The 27302-nt window shown below is 41.2% G+C and overlaps 1 protein-coding gene across 2 annotated transcripts in view; it reads left to right on the top strand.

Moving 5' to 3' along the window:
* Positions 1-358: 358 nt before the first annotated feature.
* Positions 359-27302, top strand: part of LOC137284669 (extracellular serine/threonine protein CG31145-like) — an 86396-nt gene continuing 59452 nt past the window's right edge. The window contains exon 1 of one of the 2 annotated variants that reach the window (XM_067816577.1): positions 359-392. The gene's annotated coding sequence lies outside the window, so the exon portion shown is untranslated. Of the gene's footprint in view, positions 393-20850; positions 20918-27302 lie in introns of those variants that run through there. The other variant, XM_067816576.1, reaches the window with a different exon arrangement.

Raw genomic sequence — 27302 nt, 5'->3', positions numbered from 1 at the left:
TACCAATATTTGAAAATCGGGATCATCAAAACCATCCCAAAGCAATGTGGTTGTAAAAACAATGTGAGATGTGTGTATTTGGACACGAAATGACATTTGTTTTTAATATATCCAAAGCAACGCCGTCATCCTCGACGTTAATACACCGTAACGACGCGTGACGATGGAGGTGGTTGACCACGAGGAAAACTCAGGTTGAAGGTAAACTGATTTGTTTTTTATTCCTTCGGCGTCATTGACAGAACAGCCCCCATGCCTGCTTGCAATGGCTCTCCCTATGGAAGCAGACGTAATGTTCCTGCTGCTCGATCATAAAACCAAAACAATAACAATTCCTTAGCGTGCTCCAAAGTTCATGGAATTCTTGACCACGAGGAAAACTCAGGTTGAAGGTAAACTGATTTGTTTTTTATTCCTTCGGCGTCATTGACAGAACAGCCCCCATGCCTGCTTGCAATGGCTCTCCCTATGGAAGCAGACGTAATGTTCCTGCTGCTCGATCATAAAACCAAAACAATAACAATTCCTTAGCGTGCTCCAAAGTTCATGGAATTCTGTAGTTCATAAATACGGTTCATAAAATCTGTACAGAATCAATTCAAGTTTTACGGCCAGCTTTAGATTTAAATTATTAGACGTTTTAAGTACCGAAATCGTGATATCTGAAAAATAGAACTGGAACAGCATGTACATTTAAATACTGTAACACGTACCTAGATCATCACGGCTGGTCCAATGGCGGCATGAAAGTATGGCGTGTGTTCGATTTTGAACTGACCTCGAAACTTAGCGTTCGATGTTATTTTTGTGAACCGATACTGAGTCAACAAGAATGTTTTTTAACATGAACTGTTCCGGTTCAGTTTGTTTATGTGTAGTAGTCTTTGTATTTGTCTGTTTAATCGAAACGGCAGTATCGTCACTAACTCTACGTCACAGCTAAATACTTCTGTAGATCTACAGACTTACAAACACAAAAGATGCAATTCTCAAGTTCCTCTAAACACGTTTTCAAACGACATAAATCAAGGTATACAGAAGGGAATCGATTTCAGGTGGTCTATTTGTAGCGATACTATCCAAACATGGCGGTGAATTTAATTAACGAGCGTCAAAGGTTCATATCGTTCGAGAGAACTGCCGGTGTTGGCCCAGTCCAAATAAAACACCGTAATGACAACAGACAACTCGCAGATGACCTTCAAGGTGTGTTGACGTCAACCTGACGTTGGCACATACATGCATACAGTGTAGGGACAGTGCTGTATGCGTCAATATTTGAGATAAATCATCTAGAGGATAATTTTTCCAAATTTTCAACAACAACAACAACAAAAATCCGAAATAAAAAAGATTGAATAGGGTTGAATAAAATTGGAGAAATTATATCTATACCAATAATCTTCAGCATACTTTTAACTTTTACATAAGATTTGGGTGTTTTTAATTCTTTATGTTTGTACTGCACTAGACCAATGATGACTGCAAAGTAGATCTGTTCGTTCGTTTGTTCAAATTATGAGTCTTGAAAATCTGATTAAACTTAACCAATTGACCAGAACTGTAGTTCACGAGTACAAACAGATGAATGCAAGACGTTGAATTCAAAACAAAAGCCCTTTGTCTAACCACCATATGACTTTTCCAATCATTAAAATGTGCGCCTATACTTATGGCGATTCCTGCAGTTAGAAACTATACATTTGGTCAGAGATAGACGACATTACCCTAAACATGCCATAACCAGAGTCATGTCAAGGCAAGATCAACACATATAAGGCTTTCACAGCTAAAAACAAATAAACTGACATAATTTCAATGCATATAACATAAAAAGCTAAAGGGCACTAAAGATTGTTCGACACGATTAGTCGTAAATATTAGCACACGATAACGGGTGTCGCGCCTTAAAAGGAAATATTTACAATTTAACAGCTTTTAAATGGTATTTTAGAAACGTGGGAGTGGACACTCTTGATGGGACCCGTGAAGGTCCGGGGTAGAATAGTCCTTCAGCAACCCATGCTTGCCATAAAAGGCGACTCTGCTTGTCGGAATCGGGTGGACAGGCTCGCTGGCTTGGTTGACACATGTCATCGGTTCCCAATTGCGCAGATCGATGCTCATTCTGTTGATCCCTGATTATTTACAGACCTCCGCCGTAGAGCTGGAATATTGCTGGGTGCGGCATAAAACTAAACTCACTCACGCATAAGTCTATTTACACCTGTGCATTCTTAATGACAATGTAATCAAGAGATACCCTCTTAGCTCTGAAGTCAATAATTATATTTGGGGGGGTAGATGACGTTCAGCAGAAAATGATTACTTGGACACCAGTTTAAATTGTGTATTTTCTTCTCTGTAGAGTTAAATGAAAGATGAATACAGCCTGGTTTTGTTTGCTAAACACCACGCCCTATGACCCAGCTCTATGACTTTGGTCTGTAAATAATCAAACCACAGATCACCCGATCAGATGGTTGCACTTAATCCCCACCAGCGGTTGCGATGGATTTAGTCTTATTCCAATGTCATTGTATATCAGTGAAGATATATCTATTTCATATGTCACAGTGAATACCCCTGACATCATACGCGATGACATATAACATTGGTATAATTTAGTGTATCGGCTCTAGTAACATATTTAAGAAGGTCAGTCATGATAAAGTATTTGTCTGTTCAGTATCCAGCTTTCTGAATCAACCACAGATACGTATCTCATATCCAGTTATTTTCCGAATGTCCCTTCTGGGATTCCATATCTGCGATCAGCACCCATATATCTATAGAAGAGCACCGTCCCATTTCACAAATGTATCAACGAATCTATATCCAGTGCTGGCTCCGGCTGATCACATCTACAGCGGTCTAGAGGCATGAGTTACACTCTACCGCTTTGCCTTGTATACAGTAGATATGGAACCGTGGGCTTCACGGTTCTTGGAATAGAACTATGTTTAGATAAATGGACATGTAAACACCTTCCTCCGACTACACGATTAGACGGTGAAAGACTCCTGTTTGGCATCCTTGATGTCTCAAAATACTGTGTAGAAACAGACTAATTCTGCATGCTTGATAAATCCGACAGTATCTTAAACAGCGAAAGCAAAACCATGACACGTTGTCTGAGATACTTTGTTGGGGTGTTTGTTTGTTTGTTTGTCTATACGCAAAACCATATTCCAGCAATATGACGTCAATCTTTAAACAACAGATTCTGGACCAGACAATCCAGTGATATGCATCCTGAGTACACTCCACACGTTTGTAATGCTATGGTATTAGATTAACCAACAAAAAAGTATAGCAATATAGTTGTTGACCACATCATTGTTAGATGACCAGCACTGTTGACCACAGCATAGTTAGATGACCAGCATTGTTAGATAACATTGTTGGATGATCAGCATTGTTAGATGACCACCATTGTTTTTGACCATTGTTAGATGACCATTGTTATATGACCAGCATTGTTAGATGACAATTGTTAGATGTCCAGCTTAGTTGGATGACCAGCATTGTTAGATGACAGCATTGTTGCATGAAGAGCATTGTTTATGACCATTACTAGATGACCAGCATTGTCATATGACCATAGCTAGATGACCACCACCGTTAGATCTTCCGTGAATGTCCACTCATGTCATGAAGAGTGAGTGAGGTTAGTTTTAGGCCGCAACCAGCACTATTTCAGTATATGGCGACCTTGTGTAAATTATCGAGTGTGGACCGGTGATCTATCCAGTGATGAGCAACATATTGATCATAGGTTGTCAAGCTCCTGAGCACTTCGTATCACCATTCTCAACTCCCTGGGGATCATACAACTCTTGCAGCCACTAGGCTCACCAAATTAATGGGGCTTTCCCATCCTTACAAGGTACCCATCCTTACAAGGTACCCATCCCCAGCTAGGTGGACTTGGACACTTAGTCACGGTACTTTGTCCATGTTTACTGCACGTTGCTGTACCCGCAACTAGGGGTTTGCACGTATTCATGTGGCCGCCATCTGCTCATATACCAACGGATTCGTGGGTTCTTTTAAGTGCATAGGGTTGTGTACTTTACGCTATACGTTGTGACAAGACTGAAAGAGTCCGCACAAAAGTTGTCTCAAGATTTATTTTATAACCGATCACAGGTTGGTTCGACCCCGTGACCTCAAGCTCGCTGGCTCATTGAGTGAGTGAGTTTAGTTTTACGGCGCACCCAGCAATAGTCTAGCTATTCTCTACAGAGAAGTCAACACACGATTTAAACTGGTGTCCAAGAAATCATTTTCTGCTGAACGTGATCTCCAAAAATTTATGAGTGAGGGAGTGACTTTAGTTTTACGCCGCACCCAGCTATAATTCAGCTCTATGGCGGAGGTCTGTAAATAATCGAGTCTGGACCAGACAATCCAATTATCAGCAGGATGAGCATCGATCTGTGCAATTGGGAACCGATGACATGTGTGTGACCAGCCTGATCACCCGATCCCGTTAGTCGCCTCTGAAGACAAGCATTGTCGCCTTTTATGGCAAGCATGGGTTGCTGAAGGTCTGTTCTACTCCGGGACCTTCACGGGTCGCTGGCTCACTACCCATCGAAAATATTTTATATTTGTGCTCGGATTGTGACTTACAGGTCACAGCGTTGTCACTTATGTGCAGTTAGTGTGCGAAATAGTTTCCAAATTTTGCAAGCCAGTACTAGTCGGCCTAGCTCTGCCTAAAAGTTACTATTCCACAAAATAATTCACTTGTCCGAAATTTGAATGTAGCCATGGGGCCTCATCATTGCTCTGCTAATGTGAATTTAGCATTTTTATCAGACTATAGAATCGTGCGTGATTTCAAACTGTATTAGAACTAAATAAGTCGGAAAGAGTATATATTTACAAAATGACCTCATGAAAATTCACTAGCCAGTTGGGCCGGTGACTGAGGAAATTTACGGATCAGACTGGACTTTTACTAGTCACAGGCTTGCGGGCTAGAGGATATTTCGAAAACTGTGTGCAATAAGTACATAGTGTGTGTAACATCTTTTTTAAATCTTTACGATGTCTTTGTTTTTAAAGGTAATCCCAAATGCCCAGGGGATAGTTTCATTTGCACGTTTTGCACCGTTTTTCGGTTTATAAGGCAAATGTGAAAACTGTGGTGTACAGAAAACGTGAGTAATCCTTCAGGCAGGAAGGGTCATTATTATCAACAGGGTCGGATGTGTCAGGTGATGGCACGTGACAAATCTATTCCAGTATGGATTCCTCCCAGTTTTTGCCGAGACGACATATGGGGTTGAGACGAGCCGATTGACGTTCAATATCACCGTCACTTAATGACGAGTTTTGCCGACAAACACCAGTGATATAGATATTCCCTGAAACCTATATCCATCAAATCAGGGTAATCTGAAACACATTGTAGCAGGTTTTGACCCATAAGGAAAATCTTCATAATTATAATACATTGATAAGAGGTCTAAAGTTAGATATTTATTACCAGACTGTCGGTTTCATCTCTTGCCCATGATGAAGTTTCCAGACGCCATGAAGATTTTATTAGGATCTAATTGACTGGAGACTTCGATGAAGCGAGTCGATACACCTTTATTAACTAACACTGCTCTCAACCCACGGACATCAAATACAGTGGACATTTTTTTTGTATAGAAACAGTAATTAAAAAAAAAATTTTTTTGTAAAAGTGATATCTTTTTTACGATCTCTTCCCTGGCCTATAAAGTCAGTGAGGTGAATTTCATGCCTCTGTTGTTAACATCCCACCAAATAAATCACAGGGGAACACCTGCAGTGGGTTTCAGATATCACGCCCGCTGTACAGCGGAATCGAACCTGCGTTTTTGGCATGACAAGCGAACGCTTCAGGACTGAAATCAGACTTTTTGTCAATGCAGTTATTTGCTAATAAAACTTTAAATCGATCGTTGAATCCTCCAGTGCACCACTAATGAGTGTGTAGTCGCAGGTGGTGTAAATACCACATGGCAGTGGCTGATTTCAAAGTGAGTATCAATATATCAATACACTCTGCTGAGTATGTCGAACTGATTGAATCAGCGCTTCCTATGGAAAGGTTCAAGTGGTCTGTATAGGATTCTGAAAAAATGATGTGGGTGAGCGTGCGCAAGTCTTGAAAGAGAGAATCGTGTTATATCCCCAGAATTACATGCTTTTCATTAATGGAAGCAATTGTCAAGTAGGGCGGTTAATGTGTTTGCTCGTCACGCCGAGGACCAAGTTCGATTCCACGCGGCTACAAGGTACGAGACCTATATTTCGTGGTCGTAGCTGTGATACCAGAGGTGGTGTAACGAATGCATCCATACTTCCCTTGCTAAATCATCAGTCTTTGAAAACCCGCCATACGAGTTCGCCCCAATGACCACCGTGACCAACGTCCCCCTCCAATTTTTCTCACAGCCCCGACAGTGTTTTCGCAATTTACCCACGGCAACTAAACGGTCACGTGACTAGTCATCGATGCAGGAATGTCAAAGGTAACCCTTAGATTCATTTATCAAACTGGAAGACAAATGAGTCAAAGAAATATCAATATATGCACTGTTAGTTCGTGAAAACATGTACACATCTGTGCATGTATCTCGTTCATCAACGCCCTTTCGTTAAGGATACGTTATGAATGAACCATCTTACGCGGCAGGTAATGGCCAGTATCGTGAACAATCCAACGCTGGATTCGGGTAAAGCGTTAACCCCACCGACCGCTGGCCGTAACCTAATCTGCCGCTTGAGTGATCAGTACATGACGGGTACATGGTCACATGATCACCTGAGCCTGAGAAAACCTTCAACAAGAATTTTAACGGTTTGCATTTCCCCCCGTTTGTCTATCACAGCAGGCTGCGATGTGAGAAGTGCCCATTCTCCAGCCATGCAGTTTCTACTTTTTAACAAAAACTTGCTTCAACTCATCGCCAGAACCCAATTTTTGTCGTCTGGCACATGGCGGGAAAACGATGAGGTCAATCAAAGCGAGGCTCTGTCGAATTAAGGTAATGTTTTTCCTGATTCTTCCATACTGCGTGTGCTCTCTGGTGAGATTAGTTATTGCTGTTCATCTTAACACATCTGTTGCAAGCATCTCATTCAAGCACCCACAAATGGACCTGTTTCTTTTCGAGGAATGTTTTATGGCCGTGATACGCCTTGGGCCACACACGGGATACTTTCAAAGATACGTTTGGCAGTGAAGATGGCGTCATATCTGTTACCTGGATATTACAGAAACTAGGAAATGTCCTCATTATTTCGTGAGTGTGTGAATTGGAACTTGGTGTTTATTGCCCTCACCATATGTAATGGCTTGGAAACGACAGTTGAGTTTCATAACTTTTAATAGAAATGCATTTTCGTGCAGCATTTACGAGCCTATTAATATTACGCCATCTTCACTTCATAATGAGCATGAGGGTTATGTAGAAACGCAAAGAACATTGTCTCAAAGGAAATGGCGTTATTTTGTATCGTATCTCAAGGAAAGTATCATGGCTTATTAGCAGCTGATGAAGCGTCTTGTCCAGCTGTTGGACGTTCAAGCACGTTCGTAATTTAGCACAGTCGCACACGCAAAAAATCATTCAAAAATCATTCACGCATTCATTATTGTAAAGATTAAGCACACCGAAGTCGTAGTTTAAAGATGTCATTCAGGGACACACATCGTCAAAGAGATCGAGATGATATTTGGGGAACCATTTCGTTGAAGAGATCCCATTCAGTTCGAACAGCTAGTAACAGAGAAGGCATCCAGGGAAACACGTAGTGCAAAGAGATGCCTTTCAGGGTAAACAAGTAGTGAAAGAGATCTCATTCAGGGAAACACGTAGTGCAAAGAGATGCCTTGCAGGGTAAACAAGTAGTGAAAGAGATCTCATTCAGGGAAACACGTAGTGCAAAGAGATGCCTATCTGGGTAGACAAGTAGTGAAAGAGATCTCATTCAGGGAAACACGTAGTGCAAAGAGATGCCTTTCAGGGTAAACAAGGAGTGAAAGAGATCTCATTCAGGGAAACACGTAGTGCAAAGAGATGCCTTTCAGGGTAAACAAGTAGTGAAAGAGATCTCATTCAGGGAAACACGTAGTGCAAAGAGATGCCTTTCAGGGTAAACAAGGAGTGAAAGAGATCTCATTCAGGGAAACACGTAGTGCAAAGAGATGCCTTTCAGGGTAAACAAGGAGTGAAAGAGATCTCATTCAGGGAAACACGTAGTGCAAAGAGATGCCTTTCAGGGTAAACAAGTAGTGAAAGAGATCTCATTCAGGGAAACACGTAGTGCAAAGAGATGCCTTTCAGGGTAAACAAGTAGTGAAAGAGATCTCATTCAGGGAAACACGTAGTGCAAAGAGATGCCTTTCAGGGTAAACAAGGAGTGAAAGAGATCTCATTCAGGGAAACACGTAGTGCAAAGAGATGTCATTCAGGGTACACAAGTAGTGAAAGAGATGCCATTCAGGGTAAACAGGTAGTAAAAGTGATGCCATTCAGTTCAAACCGGTAGTAACGAGATGTCATCCAGGCAAACATGTAGTGGAAGAGATGTCATTCAGGGTTAACATGTTGTTACAACCTGTAATGTAATGCAGTTTAGCAGTACATAGGAAGATGCCATTCCGGGTAAGCAGGTAGTAACGAGTTGTCATCCAGGGAAACAGGTAGTGAAAGAGATGTCATTCCGTGTAAATAGGTAGTAAAAGAGATGTCATTCAGGGTAAACAAGTAGTGAAAGAGATCTCATTCAGGGAAACACGTAGTGCAAAGAGATGCCATTCAGGGTAGACAGGTAGTAAAAGAGATGACATTCACGGTCAACAGGTAGTAAAGGAGATGCCGATTATGGTAAACATGTAGCAAAAGAGATGCTATTCAGGGTAAAAAATACGCAGTCGACGTAACCTTGCTGTCATCATGTTCATGAGAGAGAGAGAGAGAGCGAGAGAGAGAGAGAGAGAGGGTTTTCTCCCCACAATTCCCTACATTCTCCTTTACATTTCGTCAAGACCATGGCATCCGCTGTGTGTTTATGAACTGCAGTGTTGCAATTCTTACACATAAAAAGGCGGAGACCTGGTGTACAAAGGCAGGAAAGAATTCGACGTGGGCTTGTGAAGACGGCTTAAATTTGTCGCCTTGTTAAGAGAGTGTTTTAAATTGCATTGAACAGGTATTAAAATACCCCCTTTATTCCTGTATAACTTTTCACAAGAATTTTTCTGTGGGTTAGCGTGTTTCCTTGATGGTTTTTGGGGGGTCTCTGTCAAAGTCGAATGTTCTGTGGATTTCAAGTAGCAACTACATGTTATTCAATATGTTGTTGGAATCTCTACAAGGTGGGAAGTAGATTCAAGCGTATTTGTTGTCGACCAGATGTTCGATCACAGGCTCAGAATGATTTGTCTGGGTGAGTAGAGGGCAAGGAGATGACAAGAGAAATGCATGCATGCGCGTCTCTCTCTCTCTCTCTCTCTCTCTCTCTCTCTCTGTAGGGGTGGGGTAAGGTATATGGGGATGAATATCACACACACACACCATCTTCTTTCTTCTTTTTTAAAAGATTACCTTTCCTGACATAACATTCTTTAACGTTAATAGTGACCCCCTTATTAAGGAAAGTTCGCTACGGCCCTGGTGGGTATGTGTGTGATGGAGCTCGAGTGTGTGAGTGAGTGTGTGAGCACGTGCGTATGTGATTACGTGGGTATATAATTGGGTTCGTGAGCAGGTGCTTGCATACCAGAGTAGGTGCACGTGGTTAGGTTAGTGGCCGAGTGCGTGCGCTGGTGGGGTTAAAGTGAGTGAGTGAGTGAGTGAGTGGCTGACTGACCGAGCTATGCTGCTTATTCGCAACGCCTAACTGGTTGAACCATCAACATGATAATTGAATCACTAAAGGTTTCCATGCTATATAATTCTTTACTGACAAGGACACTTGTAAGCTACGTAATTCTCAAGCTTCCAGAGTACCAACCATTTGACACCTCAGAGTTTTAATGCGCCGACTTTCGTCAGTACGCGGTTTACCTCGCATCCATCATACAAGCACATGTTGCTCAATCGCCCTTTCCCCAAGGCTCTAGCGATGGAGTCTTCGATTGCGCGGTGTCACCTGCCATGCAGACGAGCAAAGAATCACCTGCAACTCTTGCACTTACCTCCATACTGCAAGATAATTTCGGATGTTCCTAATTTAGGTGTATTAAATGTCTGGTAAGTGTATGAGAGTGACATATGGTTAGGTGGTCCGCACATTGATGGAACGATACGCCATTAAATAATTACCGCAACAAAGATTGAGAGAGACTTACATTATCACCTAATGAAAAAAACACATTTCGTGTAAATGGAACGTATTCCGGTTTATGTATCAGGTTTCGACGAACTGCTTCGACGGGTGTAAAGTACCTTATTCCGATTCCGGTTACTTTCTCTGAAAGTCTGAAAATGTTGCAGATAAAATAAAATAATATAAACCGGTTATCTTTCAAGGAATCGGTTAAGAGCATTGGGAGTTATTGCTGGATTTCATGATAGATGCCCATCTGAAATTGGCATAAAGCGAAGGTTTTAGTATTGATTTACGAAATAAGGAACGATAAAACTGGAAACGTTAATCACGATGTCGATTAATGGAACCCAGATTTCGTGGAGAGGTTTTCCTAATGCATTTTGTACATTCGGTACTTCAGTATCAAGTGGTAGATTAGGCGGTAGTCACCGTTACACATTCGGATTCGGTTCTAATTTGTTAAAACTTATTATGAGAGTACAGGCAGAATCTAGTCATACAGACTCGCTGAAAGGAAAATATCCGACACAATTCTTTGGTCTAATTTTGAGTTTTTTCTGTCTGAGAGTGAAGAGGTTTCTAGACTCGAGTCAAAACTCCCGGGAAATGCATGTGATTTTTTCATAAGGGTATCATGGACGTGCTTCAGCATGTGGACGTTTAGAAAACCTGTATCATTTTGGGTTACATTCTATTTTCAAGGGTTGTCTGTCTTTTTACCTGCAGTTTTATTTAAAGTAGAAGGGTGGTGGGGTAGTCTTAAATTGGTTAAATTGTTCGCTCGTCATGACGGTGGCCCGGGTTCGATTCCCCGAATAATTTGACACACACCCCACGACCAAGGTCATATGATGGTTTACAGTTAAACTCATTGCGATTACGCATCTTTTTGTATATTGGTTAATTGAACCCGAGTCTTAGGTGCTACGAGCGAACGCTATACCATTTGGCTGCCCCTGATGTTCACAATGATCATGATACCTGACATGATGCTGCATCACAGCTACATCTAGATACGTGGGTCAGTCATGAAAGAAAAATTACACAAAAAATCAAAAGGAAACAGTTGAGAAAGACCATCCTCGATTGTCAAGGGTAATGTCATTGAATGACTAAATATTCCCATCTCCCTCTTCAAGATTGCACAGAATATCTGTCGCCCTGGAGAACTATTTGACTGGATAACTATTTTTAGCGTCCTGACTTTTAGCCAGTCGGTGACGGGTATCTGCTCTGATACGTTAGAGAAAAAAATACCCCCAATGGAGAGAAATACAGTCTCTAGAGTGTTCTCTGAATGAACTTCTGAAAGCAGGCTGACTTACTCCCGTACCGACGTTTCTTTGGAATTGAACAGGGCGTTGATATTATTTTAACAAAATCACATCTCTGAATCATTTGCAGAATTAACGAAAGAAAACAGGACTAAAGAGAAAGATGTATGTTTTTGATTTGTCAAATTTCCCTGCTCAAATCGATGTGTTTCAACAATGAGAGAAATCTCCCAATTAGGGAACAAGTACTTGCTCGGAATAACATTCACGGGTGTCCAACGTTGAGGAGGCTCGTTATCTGAAATACCTTGTTTGTGTTTTTTAAGCCTGTAGATGAAAAGAAAACACTAGGTTTGTTTGTTGTGTTTATTTTCTTTACAAATTACTCCTCGGAAAAAAAACTCGAAGCAAAATGTGCCAACCCTCGGTCGTAGCGCATAACTTGAAACATTTATCGTTCCGGGAGAGCAGGTGATGTCGTAAAACCTACGTAAGGCCACCAAAATGTCTTCTGCTTTTAATTATGAAATCTGATGCGTATTTAAGTGTGAAGGTTTTAGTATACACGAGAAGAACACGACTGCTTGTTACTGACGGCTCTTGGAATCGTTTATACAGGGATAAAGTTGAAGAACGTGGCCTGCTTGGGGGCGTCAGAGGGCGGTCAATGTAAGAGCAAGAGACGAAGATGTTTTGCCTACCCGCGTTGTCCTACCATGGTGACTCCTGTTTGATAGGGAAACAGTAACAGTGGGATATTTCCCCTAGATACACTCTTAGCTATTTTTCAAGCCACTTTGACATACTGCTCTGAAGAATATGACGGATTGCTGACTGTCGTAATTTGAGTCACTTTTGTTAAACTGTCATAAATTCTCTACGCAGATGACGTCACGCAGTGACGTCAGTCATTTGGTATATCCCGCACCCCTAAAAAAACATCCGTCGTACCTCTAATTATCTGACAACATTTTATTGTACGTATTCTCTTTTTCGTCAGTTTTATTACAGTCGCCCTTCCTAATCGTGCCCTTCTTCCAAACAAGCGCTTTTACAGCATAAACAACACAAAATGTAAAAAATATACACCAAAAGGAACAACAATCCAAAAAGCGAATCAATTGAGCCAAGAATAGATAATAACATAAAACGACTTTCAAAATCATCTTTCTCTGTGATATAAAAAGTGTGAAGGTTTTAAATCCGTTTGTGTTCTGCATCTTTGACGCAAGAAGTGGCCTGTCCCCAAAGCGGAGTAACCGTCCAAGTGCATAAAAAACACACGATGGTGAGCGTCAGCTGGATAACAGAGCAACTGATGAGAGTATGGAGATAACAATATATGATAATGTCCTTCTATGAAGTATTACGTAAACAGGTTTACACAGATAACATTCCCCCTCCCGAAAAATAAGAAAAAAACACAGTAACAGGTAATAAAAATAATAAATATATAACATAAAATCAATGAGAGAATGATTAATCTTAAAGAACAAATTAAACGTATAAAACAAAGAAAAACAAAGAAGCAAAATACTGCAATCCCCCAAAACAAACAACAACAAACAATAAAAACAAAACAAACAAAACAAAAAACAAAACCAAAATAAAGATTACACGCCCAATGCCAAAACAAACAAAAAAGAACAATACATCACATTTAAAAAACAAAAAAACAAACAAACAAACAAAAAAACATAACCAAAAAAAAAAAAAAAAAATCCAACAAATTTTCCTCGTTACTCACCACAAATCTGTTCGCTCCAGTATGTTTTCTGACACTCGTCCTGACCCCAACCTTTACCTTTGCCTCTCCCCTAGATGTATTCCCCACCTCCCACCCCTCAATCATCCGTCTCCCAGCCCGCCGCGTTAGCACCTGTCATTCACCCTGACACCGTCATGTAATTACAAACATCATGTTTAAACAACAAATGCATCTTCCAGAGACCATTTGCTCAAAGCGCGGATCGTATTTCCCTTCCATTAGTTTCAGGAAAGATAGTGGGGAGAAGTGACTGCACCTAGCTATTGTATTGACCGCTGGACCACTATCTGCCCAATCTACACCCATCTAACACTGAGCACAGACCTCACAGAATACGGAAACACGTTCTTCAATTATTATGGAAATTCCTTTTTCTGATAATCTCTACCTTTTTCCTGTTACCAATCTTCTGGGAAAGCACTCAGTCTATTTTCTAGTTAGAGATTGGAGAAATTGACAACCGGAATGGTAACGAAGGGAGTGTACTCAGTGTGAATTTTGAAACGAGATGTGAGGGAATAAACCTTTACGCCGTTCAAACAGGGTTCCAGCATTATCATATTTACCTGTCTGTTGTTTTGCGCCAAGGACAGTAATATTCTGGGAATATCATGTCGGCTCCAAAACGAAACATTTGAAACAGATTGTCATTCAACCGACCCCGTCCTATAAGAGATAAGGTGAAAAGGAACTCACATTGAAAGTAGTTTTGTGTTGTTTTGAAATGTTATGACCAACACATAAACATTGTCTATGAAACCTCTTATCCACAAAATTTCCCTGTTGAGTTATTTACTAATGCTGATTCCGTTGACTGGATTTCACTCACTGGCATTCTACTTCTATCTTAGCACATTGTACTCATAAATAATCGAGTCTTGGCCAGACAATCCAGTGATCAACAGCACAAGCATCGATCTACGCAACTGGCCTACGATGACATGTGTGAGCCAACTCCGCGAGCCTGACCACCCGATCCCGTTAGTTGCCTCTTACAACAAGGGTTGTTGAAGACAAACAGGTTCGTTAAGGTCATCAGTGAGATCTATACTGCCAGCAGTGGCGGGATAGCCCAGGTGTTAGAACTTTCGCTTGTTCAGCCTATGCTTGAAGCCCATTTCTGGTGTTATCTCTGGAACACTGGTTAAAGCGGCGTCTCAATCACTCGCTAACTCTACGATATCATGCGTTGTAATGATAATAGCATGTTGTTACGGTTAATACATTGCCGTGACAAACAGTATAGGAAATCCTCTATAAACCAGCAAAATATAACACAGGCGAGTCTAAAATATTAAATAATAGATTGAGCAAACAATGAGGAAGTTACAATGAACCACAATGCAGATTTCTAGTACAACGCAGTTGAGTCACAAGTCTAAGGCAATGGGTCATACATATAAAATATCAATTCACCAGAATCTTGACATTTAACAGTGAGATCAGATATATTACTTGAAGATAGTTTCAACAGTGAACAGTCAGGCACGACCTGTCAGTCTTGAATTTGATGTTGATGAAAAACAGTCGATGATGGGCAGAGGCACACAACTCCAGTAATTCCGAGTGTAAGTCCGTATGTGTCCAACAACCAGCCTTTATATACAGAGACGAACTTTCTCGAACAGGAAGGAAACAATAAATTGACATGGGCAGGTAACTGGAGCGCTATCAAAAGGTCTGCCGCTAAAAACTACTAATGTCATTACACATATACGTGATATGAAATGTGACCCACAATTCACACACAAAACTCTAGACACTGTGACCCAATGATAACTACCACTTAATCAATGAAAACACACTCTCGTAACAATGTGAGTGAGTTTAGTTTTACGCCGCATTCAGCAATATTCCAGCTATATGGCGGCGGTCTGTAAATAATCGAGTCTGGACCAGACAATTCAGTGATCAACAACATCGATCATTGAGCATCGATCTGCGCAATTGAGAACCGATGACATGTGTCATCCAAGTCAGCGAGCCTGATCACCCGATCCCGTGCGTCGCCTCTTACGACAAGCATAGTCGCCTTTTTTGTCAAGCCTAGGGTGCTGAAGACATATTCTATCCCGGATCTTCACGGGCAGTTAATAGCATGCATGTATTCACCAATTCACTAACAGTGTGTAAGACGACAAATTGGGTTTTCTTGTAAATACGGTTCAAGTCCCGGAGGTTGTCTTGTTAGGCTGAAAGAGGCGAATCGACATTTGACTACGCCAGCAAAAAACTATTTCTTTCAATCAATGTCCTCATGTCACAAATCAGTGTCACAAATCCAGGAACCTAAATGAAATAGTTTAGATTAAAAGACTAGAAAAAAAGAAGGAAAATTGATGTTGAATTTCTGTCCGCGTCTAACAATTCCCCCAAGGGATATTCCAGGGCAATCACTGATCCCTCTGGTGCCTGTCAATGAGTGTAATTTGACACCCGGTGAATTAAAAATACCACTCAGTTTTCCGGATTAAGATTAAGATTATGTTTTTATACTGTACTGGTTTTCCATCGGGATTTATCTAAAATGGCTGCGTATCTTAAATCATATTTATTATCAGTCTCGTTGTAACTATAAATAACACAGATCCGTACGTAGTGAAATCTAAACATACAACACACACGCACGTGTATGCGCGCGTGTGCACACTACAAGTTCTATGTAACTGTTTTTGATGCAGTTACATTAAGGGGCAAATTTTTGGTGCCGTACAGTTTGTCTGTATCACGCTCAGCTTAGAAGGTTATAGTTCGTCATTTTGACCCTATCAACCTTTTTTCAACTATCCTAGTGAAGCCTGTGAGCCAAATAAGCTCGCCAACTTCTTGGAATCAATGAACAGGATTCCTCTGTTGATCGTTCTGACGAACTCATTTCGGTTCATCAGATCTTGGTCTCACTAATCAGCCAATCAACATACAGTCTCCTCGGTTCTCGGCGCAAAGCATCCAGAACAGTATATCTGATTTCTGTGTCTCGGAAACCGAACTAAAGCGACCATTTCCGAATGTAGATGATTGAACTACGTCATGTTATTATATTGTCTTGCCGTATATACGTCGGCCGTGACATCAATGGTAAACTCGTCGAATCAATATTTCTGTCCAGTTCAATTTTAATTTGTAAAAATCGAAACCCCGAGACCCAGGCCGCAAAGCTGTTAAGCGGAATTTAATTAAATCTGACACCTGACTGACCCAAGAAACCAGCATCTTCTGTGCAGATTTTGCGACCAACGTTCTCCTGACTCGAATAAGAGAAAGAATATTACTTGGTCGTCGTGCAGTGCAAAAAGTCGGATTGTGTTGGCGGGCAATTCTATTGATCTAGAACGGAACTGAGACTAGTAGACATAACTGACATGCCGTGACACTTGAAAAAAATGTATTACTTAACATTAACACCTCATGGGACCTTATAGTGCATCTTGCTGATAAATTGGTTTTCAAATAATTGTTTGTTTCATTTTTTCGTTCCACATAGACAATACAAAGCGAAAAATTATTTTTGATTGAACACAGTGGTGTTGCGGCAGTGCGTATCTCTCTGTGAAGTTTCCATCTCTTCTGCAAACCATTTTCCTCCGAACCGTGCAAAAAACTCGCTACCTCTCGTTTCTGTCTTTTATGGTTCCACGGTGGCACTAAATCAGCGTTCGGGATCACATATTTCAACCCCAAGAGACAAACTCTCAAGACAAAGTAATAAAACAGATGCTGTGCACACATCAAGCAATCTTAGCAGCCCGTAAATCCACTCGTATGTGTGTGTGTGTCACAGTGATGCTGTGGGGAACTTCTGCGAACAATACAGGAACAACGTCGTGCAGTTGGAGTTGCGTTACGGTACACTGTTTTATTGATTATCAGGAAACACGACTTTGTTCTTGAGGACTTTAAAAGGCTAGAGCACCTCGGTCAGTGGATATTTAGGAAATAAATTCGCCTCAATTACCAGGGATGCGTTACAGAGCAGTGTTTTCTAATTGCCACGGAAACACGATTAGGGGCGTGTAGTCCATGAAATGAACATTCCGTGAATGGATATGGGGGAGAATGAGATATGTCAGCCAAATTACCGTGGTGCGTTTCGGGGCAGTGGTTTTATTGGTGAAGTGCATCCATAAAGTTACAAAGGACGAAAACGCATGTTCAACATGCCCTGTTTTACACATGTGAGTTAAAACACTACGATCGTAGTGAGTGTTGATAAAACTGATGGACGCCAGTGGAAGAATCAGAATTGCTGGTAAAGTCGAACGATTGTGGCGGTTTACTTGCTCATATGGGATTATTCTGAGAGTTTATTAGCGGCGTCATGTTGCAGTTAAGGTTTTGTGAGTCATTCGTCGCCAAAACTCTGTCTCGGAAATAACATCTCGCTCGATAGTTAAAAGTGCTTTTTATTGCTCTAACAAGAAAACACAATAAAATCGCGTTTGTATGGGTTTCAGCATTTCAGACAAAATGAAGTTTAGTGTAGTATTTTTTTCGTCTGATCCTTGAATGAATGGTGTTTATTGATATATCACAAAAGTTAACTGTGATGGAAATGTGTCGCTACGAAAACATGATGGATGAAAGGTATTGACTGGAACTGAAACCTAATAGAACTATCAGAAAATCGCTCTTATGTAGAAACGGGATGTTTGTGACTGAAATCTTCAAAGAAACCTCGCTATGATAACCCCTACAAGCTATACAATCTCAAGGTGTCGGAAATGATGAAACATGAACAAAAAAAACTCTCTCTTGGGGTCTGGATCAGTGATCATAGGTTTCTGTCACGCCTAAGGGACGTAACTCCCAACACATCAAATCCAGGCGATTTACACGTCTCGGCCACCCGATGGCCATTTTCTTTAGAACCTGCCACACCGCTCTTCCGTTATTACCAGCAAGCAATGTTTTCCGTTCCCCAGGGGTGCACGTTTGTACAGTACCCACACGTGTTGGTCGACCGGCTCTCCGATTCTCGCTTGACGGGACCTCCTTCAGTCATAACGGCTGGTAAAGTTCAAGTTCACTATCCGGAGGGAACACTTGGGAGCTCTTGATCTTTTATTACAGTAAAACGTGTGTTCCTAACCTAAGCCAGGTCCTATCCCAAGAGGAACACGGACATGTATTCCAATAGACCTGCAGAATTAGTTCCAGAAGCATCTGATTGTCGCTAACAGCTGAGTTTTATGCAGTGCAGCGGATGTCCCCGACTCATTCTTCAGTCCCCGGCTTTCAAGCAGACAAAATCTCAGTAGTAAACACTCGAGTCCCACAATATCTAGATATTTGTGTTTTCTCTGATAACATATCATCTAAACATCAAATATCATCAATGCCTTTCTGTCGTAAAACAGCGCGCAAATATGCAGCCATATGTTCCAGCATGTCAGAGGAACGTTGTGGTCGCTGTTACAATGACGTCGGAATTAGATCCTCTGTTGATGTTGACGTACGGTAAGTAGTAAATTGTCTACTGAAGCGTTCGTTGTCACAGGGTCAGATACACAGCTCACAGCTAGAATCACAGAACTGGTACAGTAATCATTCTCCAGTTACGTGCTGGTGTGATTTAGAAGAATAGAACACGCTTTGATCGGGTAAACAGCTCACGTTGTTGCGTTCCGCATCGACATTATCCGGTAGACTTTAAGAAGGTTCTCTGAGGTATTGAGCCCTTAGTTATGACAAATGATCCACGAGCATCCTTTAAGAAGAGAATCCTGAAAAACTGGACTGTGTAGATATGAAAACATTAATCAGGATGAAACGATATTTGCCAGATTCTGAGTACTCTCTGGAGCTCTGCTCGCCTACTACATCATACGCTTTGAATGTTTCTCCCGGAATGCGTGTTTTTGCGCCATATGTTGGATTCAAAGCACTTGCACTTGCACAATGCACAGTACTTGCAAGACTCTGATTGTATTTCGGGCATTCCAACAGGACCCCGCAGCCCAGTGCCGCAAGTAAATCATGCGTTGAGCATGTGGCGAGCAAATATATCCGTTGTATAAATCTATCACTAATGTTCCACTGTAAAAGAATAACGTTCTCTGAAGTCTTTTTACAGTGATTCTGTTTCTCATGCGAATGAAATATGTTCTTTTAGAGGAAACAATTGACGCGGCATTTTCTTTTTTAAGGTGGGTCGCTTCCGGAAGTGGCTTTTGCACAAACTCGTCATAGAAAGTGATGAGAATGAGTGCTGAAAGATGCACTGGGAAAATAATATTTTCTCGTTATTGCAGTCCTTCTGTTTTGTTTTGAAATTTAAGGAATTTGTCAGTCTCACATTGTCCCATCCTCCTCCTCTTCCCCACCAACTAATTCCCATCAGTCACATTGACATGTACTAACGTTAAGCTGTTACATCGACGTTGGAAGATAATGAAATCTGGAAACATGGACGATTGTTTACTAATACGATTTCCAACTTGACAATATGGCGAGCGTTACGGACATGATTCTGGGATACGTGGGCTACAGACGAAGAAATGGTAAACGCAATCTCGGAATCACATGGCACATCATGCGGAACGCATCTTGGACTAGCTACGTCCACAGGGGAGCTTAGGGAGGGACAGGCAACCGGGAGCTCAATGCGGGAACAGGAGAGAATTAAGACACCAAAAGTTGGATCGAGAGTCGGAATGTGCTAGGTAGATTATTCCGAGTTGCGGACAGACGTGATCAAATGTTGGGGATAGAGTAGACTAATAATTAGTACCCGAAAAAATGTAAATTTTAATACTGTATATCTCAAAGATACGATCTAAGTAGATAACATGGACAAAGCTGATTTCAGAGCTGAGGCAGTATATTCTTAAGAGGCACCTAAAAGTTTGTGAATATATAGGACTAGTATATAGATGGCCTCGTATAACACGACGTTTCTGGGCATTCGTATACTCGTCTTCTATGCGGCAGTAGAGACTTGCTGCATCATTCCACACTTGAGTTGGACAGCCTCACTTTTTCTCTAGGATCTTGGAGACAGACTGGGGGTACGGATGTGGTACATGAATAAGAATCGGGAATTTCCTTCCCGAAGAATCTGTGGAACAGGGTATGAAAATATCATTGGAAGAGGATGTGTTCATGAATATAAAGCGGTTGGATGTAACAGTCAGCCCCGCGTGAAATAAATCATAATTGAGACAAGGTCATGTCTAGAATACTGACATGCCGGCGCTGACAAATGAACCAATTGTTGACAAATGTCGTGAAATCTGATGCCTGACAAGAAATTCCCTCATCGTCCACGGTGTCACTTGATATGACGATGGCGCGATGGTAATCCCATCAGGAGGTGGGAGGCAACTGGGCCCAGTCTTAACGCACACTGTAACTGTAAGTTGTGTTGATGTTTCCTGACCTAAATTCCTGCTTTTGCCAATGCTTTCGTGGTTCCTCCGCGACACCACCATCAACGGTGCTTCGAGGACTCCTAGCGGCAAATCTCTCCACGCCACGTCAAATGTCGTTTACCACTCCAAGTTTATTTGATATCGTACCTCATCAAAATTGACAAATGTTTACGGGAAGCGTAAGTACACCATTTTGAAGATTTTATGAGCTTGTTTAAATTTGATTTAAAACTGTTAAACCAGATATCCCGTTTAGTTATCGTAAACATAGAGTTAACAGGTTCTGTCATGTCTCCACTAAAACCAAGGTTGCTATTACGCTGGCGAGTGACAATATAAATATGTATATATATATGTATATTATGTTGGGCTTGGGTGTGATTAAGCGTATTATGTTTATGCGATCGCTAAGATACAGGTGACATTGGTGTTTGGGTTAAAAAAAACAACATAAAAAAACAACAACTTTGGTTTAGTTTGGTGCTGGAATGGTTCTGCGTCAACGAAGCGGTTGGAGGGGAGGGGCGAGTGGAGACGGTGGTGGTTGGTGTTGCTCTAGATTTGGATGGTGGTTATGTAGTGATTGGTTTCGCTGTAGGTTTGGATGGTGGCGGTGTAGTGGTTCTTGTTGTTCTACACTTAGATGGGTGGGCGGAGAATAATTGGTTTGGATGCAAGGTGAGCATATGAATGTGTTCAGGTGGGTGGTAGCCATCAAGTATGCCAAGCAGCGTTGTTATGTAAGTACTTGCAGCAATCATCAATAATCGAGCTTTGTCAGGAGATGTAATGATAAATGTGTGTGGTCTCATAGTGTAAATATATATTTATACAACTAATCGAAACTGGTTGAGAGATAGTGATGGTTGATAGTATAAACAAAGTTCAGGAACGTCAATGAATGCTGACTAGAAGGTCTGGGTTCGATTCCCAACGACAGTACTGTCACATGACCCTTTCTTTGTATCGCCGGGTGAGATATTAGAGATCACTGGAGTATTGCAATGGCTACTTAGTCCATGAAATATTGCCATTACGAAATGAATAAATCTCTCTTAAAATGTAAAATAAGAAACATTTTCACAAAAACTGTTTACAAAAATACTGACTAAATTTTAGCAGTTGTTTTTTTTTTTACAATAAACGTAGATATTGTCATGTTACCATGGTAACAGAAGTAGTATTAATGACGAACTAAAACCATGATGTATTTTCATACCTACTAGAAATCATTTCATTTATTATATAAACTGCTGTGTCGTCAGCTGTCGTTTTATTTTTCTTCTTCGAGCAGCACATCAACGACATCGCCATTCCTGTATCAGCGTGTATTCTAGTGTAGTGTATGCGAGGAGTTCTCCGGGGCAAATATTGTTTCACTGGCAAGGCACTTCTTTCTTATCGTATTCATAAGCAAGCTCGTCGTGGACTAATTAACCAGATAAGACTGTTACCGTATCGTGGGCATATCGATGATAACGCGCTTTTCAGCTAACTTCCTCTGTTGCAGTCGAGTCACTGCGCCTCGTAAAAATATCAAAGACGCATCAAAACTGTCCTGGGAGATCTGAAACGAACCATGCTTTTCATTATTAGTTTAATGACGTGGATTGAGTGCGCTGGATGAGGACGAGTGATGCACCGCTGCGGTAGCTGCAGGAACTGGTCACCATGTCCTTGTCGTAGAAGAGATCCACAGATGAAAAGGTTCTCCCCAAATACCGGGTATACTTGTATTTCCAACAGTGATTCCAATTAACACTTACCATTCACGCGTTAGTTCCTCTGCTAAGACAAGTTTCTGAACTTACATTTTTTCTGGCAAACTTGATTTCTCACGCGATGTTTGGAGCTTGGCAATTACCACGTATTAGCAAGTCTCTAGAGTCGGCGCACCGCGTTGATTTGCCGGAACGGCTGCTATATTCCTCGCAACTATTTGCACTTTTCTTTTCCGGTCGACGTGACCTTCCACGACCTTGGATGAGGTGGTCAAATGATGTGCCAAATTGTTAAGTCTTCAAGAGAGTGTTGACGACGTGAATGTTTTGACGCAACTCGGTGGCTAATATTTGGGTTGTCAATAGAGCCTATCTCACATGTCAATACCGAGCGTCTGGAAGTCCAAGTTATAGCTCAGTCTATGGACGACACTGCAGATGGGCGCTGCTGGACCCGAACTCTATCCCTGTCCCTGTTTCATCAGTAGATTACTGATGCCAACAGTGAATACTAAGCTTGTTCCGTTGACAAAGATACTGATGATATTGGGACAAACTTGTGGTTAAGGCGTTCGATCGTCACGCCAAAGATCCGGGTTCGATTCCTACATAGGTGCAAATGTGTGAAGCCCGTTTCTGGTGTTCCCACTGTGATATTGCTGCAATATTGCAAAATGCGACCTCAAACTAACCTCTCTCACTTACAGGACTTGTGGAGGATGGTTTTCAGAGAACCTTTTGTGTATAATTGTCGCAGTAGTCGCAAGTATGCTACAGTTTAATCAGTGCGAGTCTCCCCTCTCGTGTTTTTTCGTGTAGAGTGAGTGAGTGAGTGAGTTTAGTTTTACGCCGATTTTTAGCAATATTCCAGCAATATCACGGCGGGGGACACCAGAAAATGGGCCACAAACATTGTACCCATGTGGGGAATCGAACCAGGATTTTCGGCGTGACGAGCGAACGCTTTAACCACTAGGCTACCCCACCACCCCTTTTTTCGTGTGGAAGTCACGCAACCCTCAACGTATCAAGCGTGATATTATATTTTGTCCTGTGTTCACGAGCATAAACATGGATATCGCATCACATTAATGTCGACCATAAGTTTGTATCTAACGTTTTTCGGTTTGTTTACACACTTGAGAAAAAGCAAACACTATAGAACAGTAGGGTATCCCGTTAGCATTTGCCGTTACCTTCTACAAAAAAAACTAACTATACATAAAAATCTCTGTCACATTTGTTAATTTGGTTAACAATTAATATTATGAAAATGTACAACTCTTAGACCTAAATGCATGAAGCAGAGGGCATGTGTATCTAAGCTGAAGAAAATGTTAGACATACCAACGCTCTGTGTATTTAACACATCTTTACCTGAAAACAACACAAACAAATTTCAATCCCATAGCAAACAAAAACACAGACAACAATTAAGAAAACAAAACTCCACACGTCCAAAATGATAAAGCAAGTCACTAAGCGAAAATCAACAACAAACATATACATACAAAGGGCGCTCAAAAAAGTGTCCCTAAAAAGTACTGTTAAGCGTTGAAACAAATGACGTTTTCTCTTTTACCGTGATGTAAGATCATCATATGAAAACGTCATTTATTTAACGCTTAACTGTACTCGTCAGTCTTGCAGCAAACCCATAGCCTGCATTGCACTAGTAATATACGTTCCGTTCCCCTTCCAAGAGATCAGTAGTTAGTGCTCACACATTTTAAACAGCTGTGTGCCTACGAGGGGGATTCACTAAAGAGGCACCCCATCATTTTAAACGAGAAATAACGGTAAACCTTCACACGTTATTTTTTGCCAAAACGTAAATCGGGAGCTCAAAGTAATTTTAGCTTCCGGAATCTCGGAAATATTGGACATATTTTCGTTCTTAGAATGTTTTGTAGGGTTAACTTCGTATTTCAAAACGCAAATATTAGTTTGTTTTATTACCGTTATGAAGGAGCCTAGGGTGCGAGAACACTTGTGTAACATGTTTGGTCACTGATGAGCCATATATCTAGGGTACGACTTTTTCGTCCCTCATCATGCGTTGTTGTTCGAGAAACCGAAACCCTCTGATCGATTCCGGAATGCATAAAGGTCATTTGTGGTGTTACTGTGTTGTTAAAAACCGGTCATAAACGTACTCGTCAGTTTGGGGCCGGCGGGGTAGCCCAGTGTTTAAAGCGTTCACTCGTCACACTGAAGACCAGGTTCGTAAAATCACACCCACTCACTCACTCACCCACTCACTCACTCACTCACTCGGGTACTTTTCTAAGATCTCTTCAGTTACCACAACACTGTATATATGATGGTGCCTTCGTCTGACATCGACGTTGCCAAGGTGATATTACCGACGCGCTGTCCAGCTGTGCTGCGACGTTATTGTCATGTTAAAAATTAATACTGTAATTGTCATATTTTATAATGATCGTGGTGAATACAGTTACCATCGACGGGATTCGTATTCATCGTTGCTGTCATTATGCTGTATTATGTTACCACGTTGGTGTCGCTCTCTCACATATGTTTATTTGGTCATCACGTTACCACGTTGCTCTCTCACATTTGTTAATTTGGTCATCACGTTACCACGTTGGTGTCGCTCTCTCACATATGTTAATTTGGTCATCACGTTACCACGTTGGTGTCGCTCTCTCACATTTGTTAATTTGGTCATCACGTTACCACGTTGGTGTCGCTCTCCCACATATGTTAATTTGGTCATCACGTTACCACGTTGGTGTCGCTCTCCCACATATGTTAATTTGGTCATCACGTTACCACGTTGGTGTCGCTCTCTCACATTTGTTAATTTGGTCATCACGTTACCACGTTGGTGTCGCTCTCTCACATATGTTAATTTGGTCATCACGTTACCACGTTGGTGTCGCTCTCTCACATTTGTTAATTTGGTCATCACGTTACCACGTTGGTGTCGCTCTCCCACATATGTTAATTTGGTCATCACGTTACCACGTTGGTGTCGCTCTCCCACATATGTTAATTTGGACATCACGTTACCACGTTGATGTCGCTCTCCCATATTTGTTAATTTGGTCATCACGTTACCACGTTGGTGTCGCAATCGTCGTTGTCGGTTGTGAACATCGTTGAGGTTAACGTAGCTTTTTTTCCTTTGATCAGAGGTTTTCTGAACTGTTATTTTCTTGTTTCAAAACACTGAAACTAATTACAAGTAGCTGGTTAACATAGTCTGTCATACAGACCCGGAAGCAAATATAACCAAGAAAGCCAGAGGCTAGTTGTCTAGGGCTAACTTGATGTCAAACTATGATACTGTTTTGTCATGATAACCATTGACAATGTAACCCTGACATTACCCTATAACTGTAATGATACCTACCTACGTATTCATCGTTACTGTTGCCAACGTGTGTTGATAAGGTTGATGATAGTTGTCGCCGGTTTGCAATCGAAATGCACCATAAAGAACGTGCCCCTTCTTTAAGTTTGTAATAATGCTAAAGATTGTTTATTACCGCATAAAGCGTTATGATTATTTATCGTGTAGCTGCATTATCTAAAATACAAGAACGTCTCTGTTTTAATCATGTAAAGTTTAAGGAAATTCATACACGACACATTCATACACGACATATTTTGTTATTTCCGCATCTGATACTCCTCACACCGACAGTTACCTCATAAACGTTTATTATGATACCATAACCGACGTACAGTGTAAATCAAGCCGCTGTTTCATTTGGCCCAAGTAAATTTGTCCACGAGACCGGCAATCCTCATAACGCGCATACCATCTACGAAGCGCCCACATAAAAATTAACGCTACAGGTAATATGTCACGTGACATACCCCTGTGGACGTTGCGCCAGGAGACGGCGAAACAGGTATTTCAGCCCCTCCAGTCCTGGCCTCATACCTTACCTCATACCTTGCCTCACACCTGTCTAGCAGTCTGTGTGGGGGGTCGATACACACCTTGCTTGACGCTGCACATCGTCACTATAGAAGCTGCTTTGCGACAGACGTCCCGGACACATCCACGCTTACCTTTAACGCCTAACGCTTAGCGCTGGAATATTAGCGCCACTGGTGAGTGCTTTCAATGGCTAAATGTTCCATTCTTGCAACTCCTGGGCAACTTTCATTTCTGGTTAAGTCCCAACTATGTTTCAGAATATATGTACATCTTTTCATCTCCGTTGACAAGGGAGGCGATTTGTTTAAAGAGCTTGATCATTACTTGATTCTGTGTGTTACTCTTTGAAATGAGATATTTGTTGAGAAGAGGAGTTTCATAGTCGTAATTTTCATAGTCTTCCTATCAATGTTTCAGATAAGAGTAAATTTGATTTTAGATATGATTACATTTAATTCATCTTAGCTGTCAAATCATTATGGTCTGATCTCTTACTTATAGCAATTTATAATCAGAATCTTCACCTATCACATTTGCTATAGGATTTCTAAGACTAAGTTTATAATAAATTCCTTTCAACGTCGTGACTCTGGATATGTCAGATGAAATTTATCTGATTTCTTTGATGTTTTAGCTTGATGACAGAAACAGATAGATTGACGAAGATATTTCTGTATCGATGGATCTGCAAGAATGTTTGAATTACGTCTGAAATTGCCAACCAAGACAGTTAGATTAGACATAACGAGAAGGTGATATAATCACTGATAAAACATAAAACAACATTATGTGAGTACCCATTTCATGCTATGTTCACGAAATGAGTGCTTAAATGTTAGTATTTCCCGAGCGAGGGCGAGGTGTAAGTGTAATATTACGAATAAAATGTAATGTTTATTACCGAAGTTGTGAAATTGAGGAAAGTAA

Source organism: Haliotis asinina, chromosome 5 (genome assembly GCF_037392515.1).
Source record: "Haliotis asinina isolate JCU_RB_2024 chromosome 5, JCU_Hal_asi_v2, whole genome shotgun sequence".
In the NCBI taxonomy this organism is placed as follows: Eukaryota; Metazoa; Mollusca; class Gastropoda; order Lepetellida; family Haliotidae; genus Haliotis; species Haliotis asinina.
The sequence above is the reverse complement of the archived record's forward strand: the minus strand, read 5'-3'. Positions and strand labels throughout refer to the sequence as shown.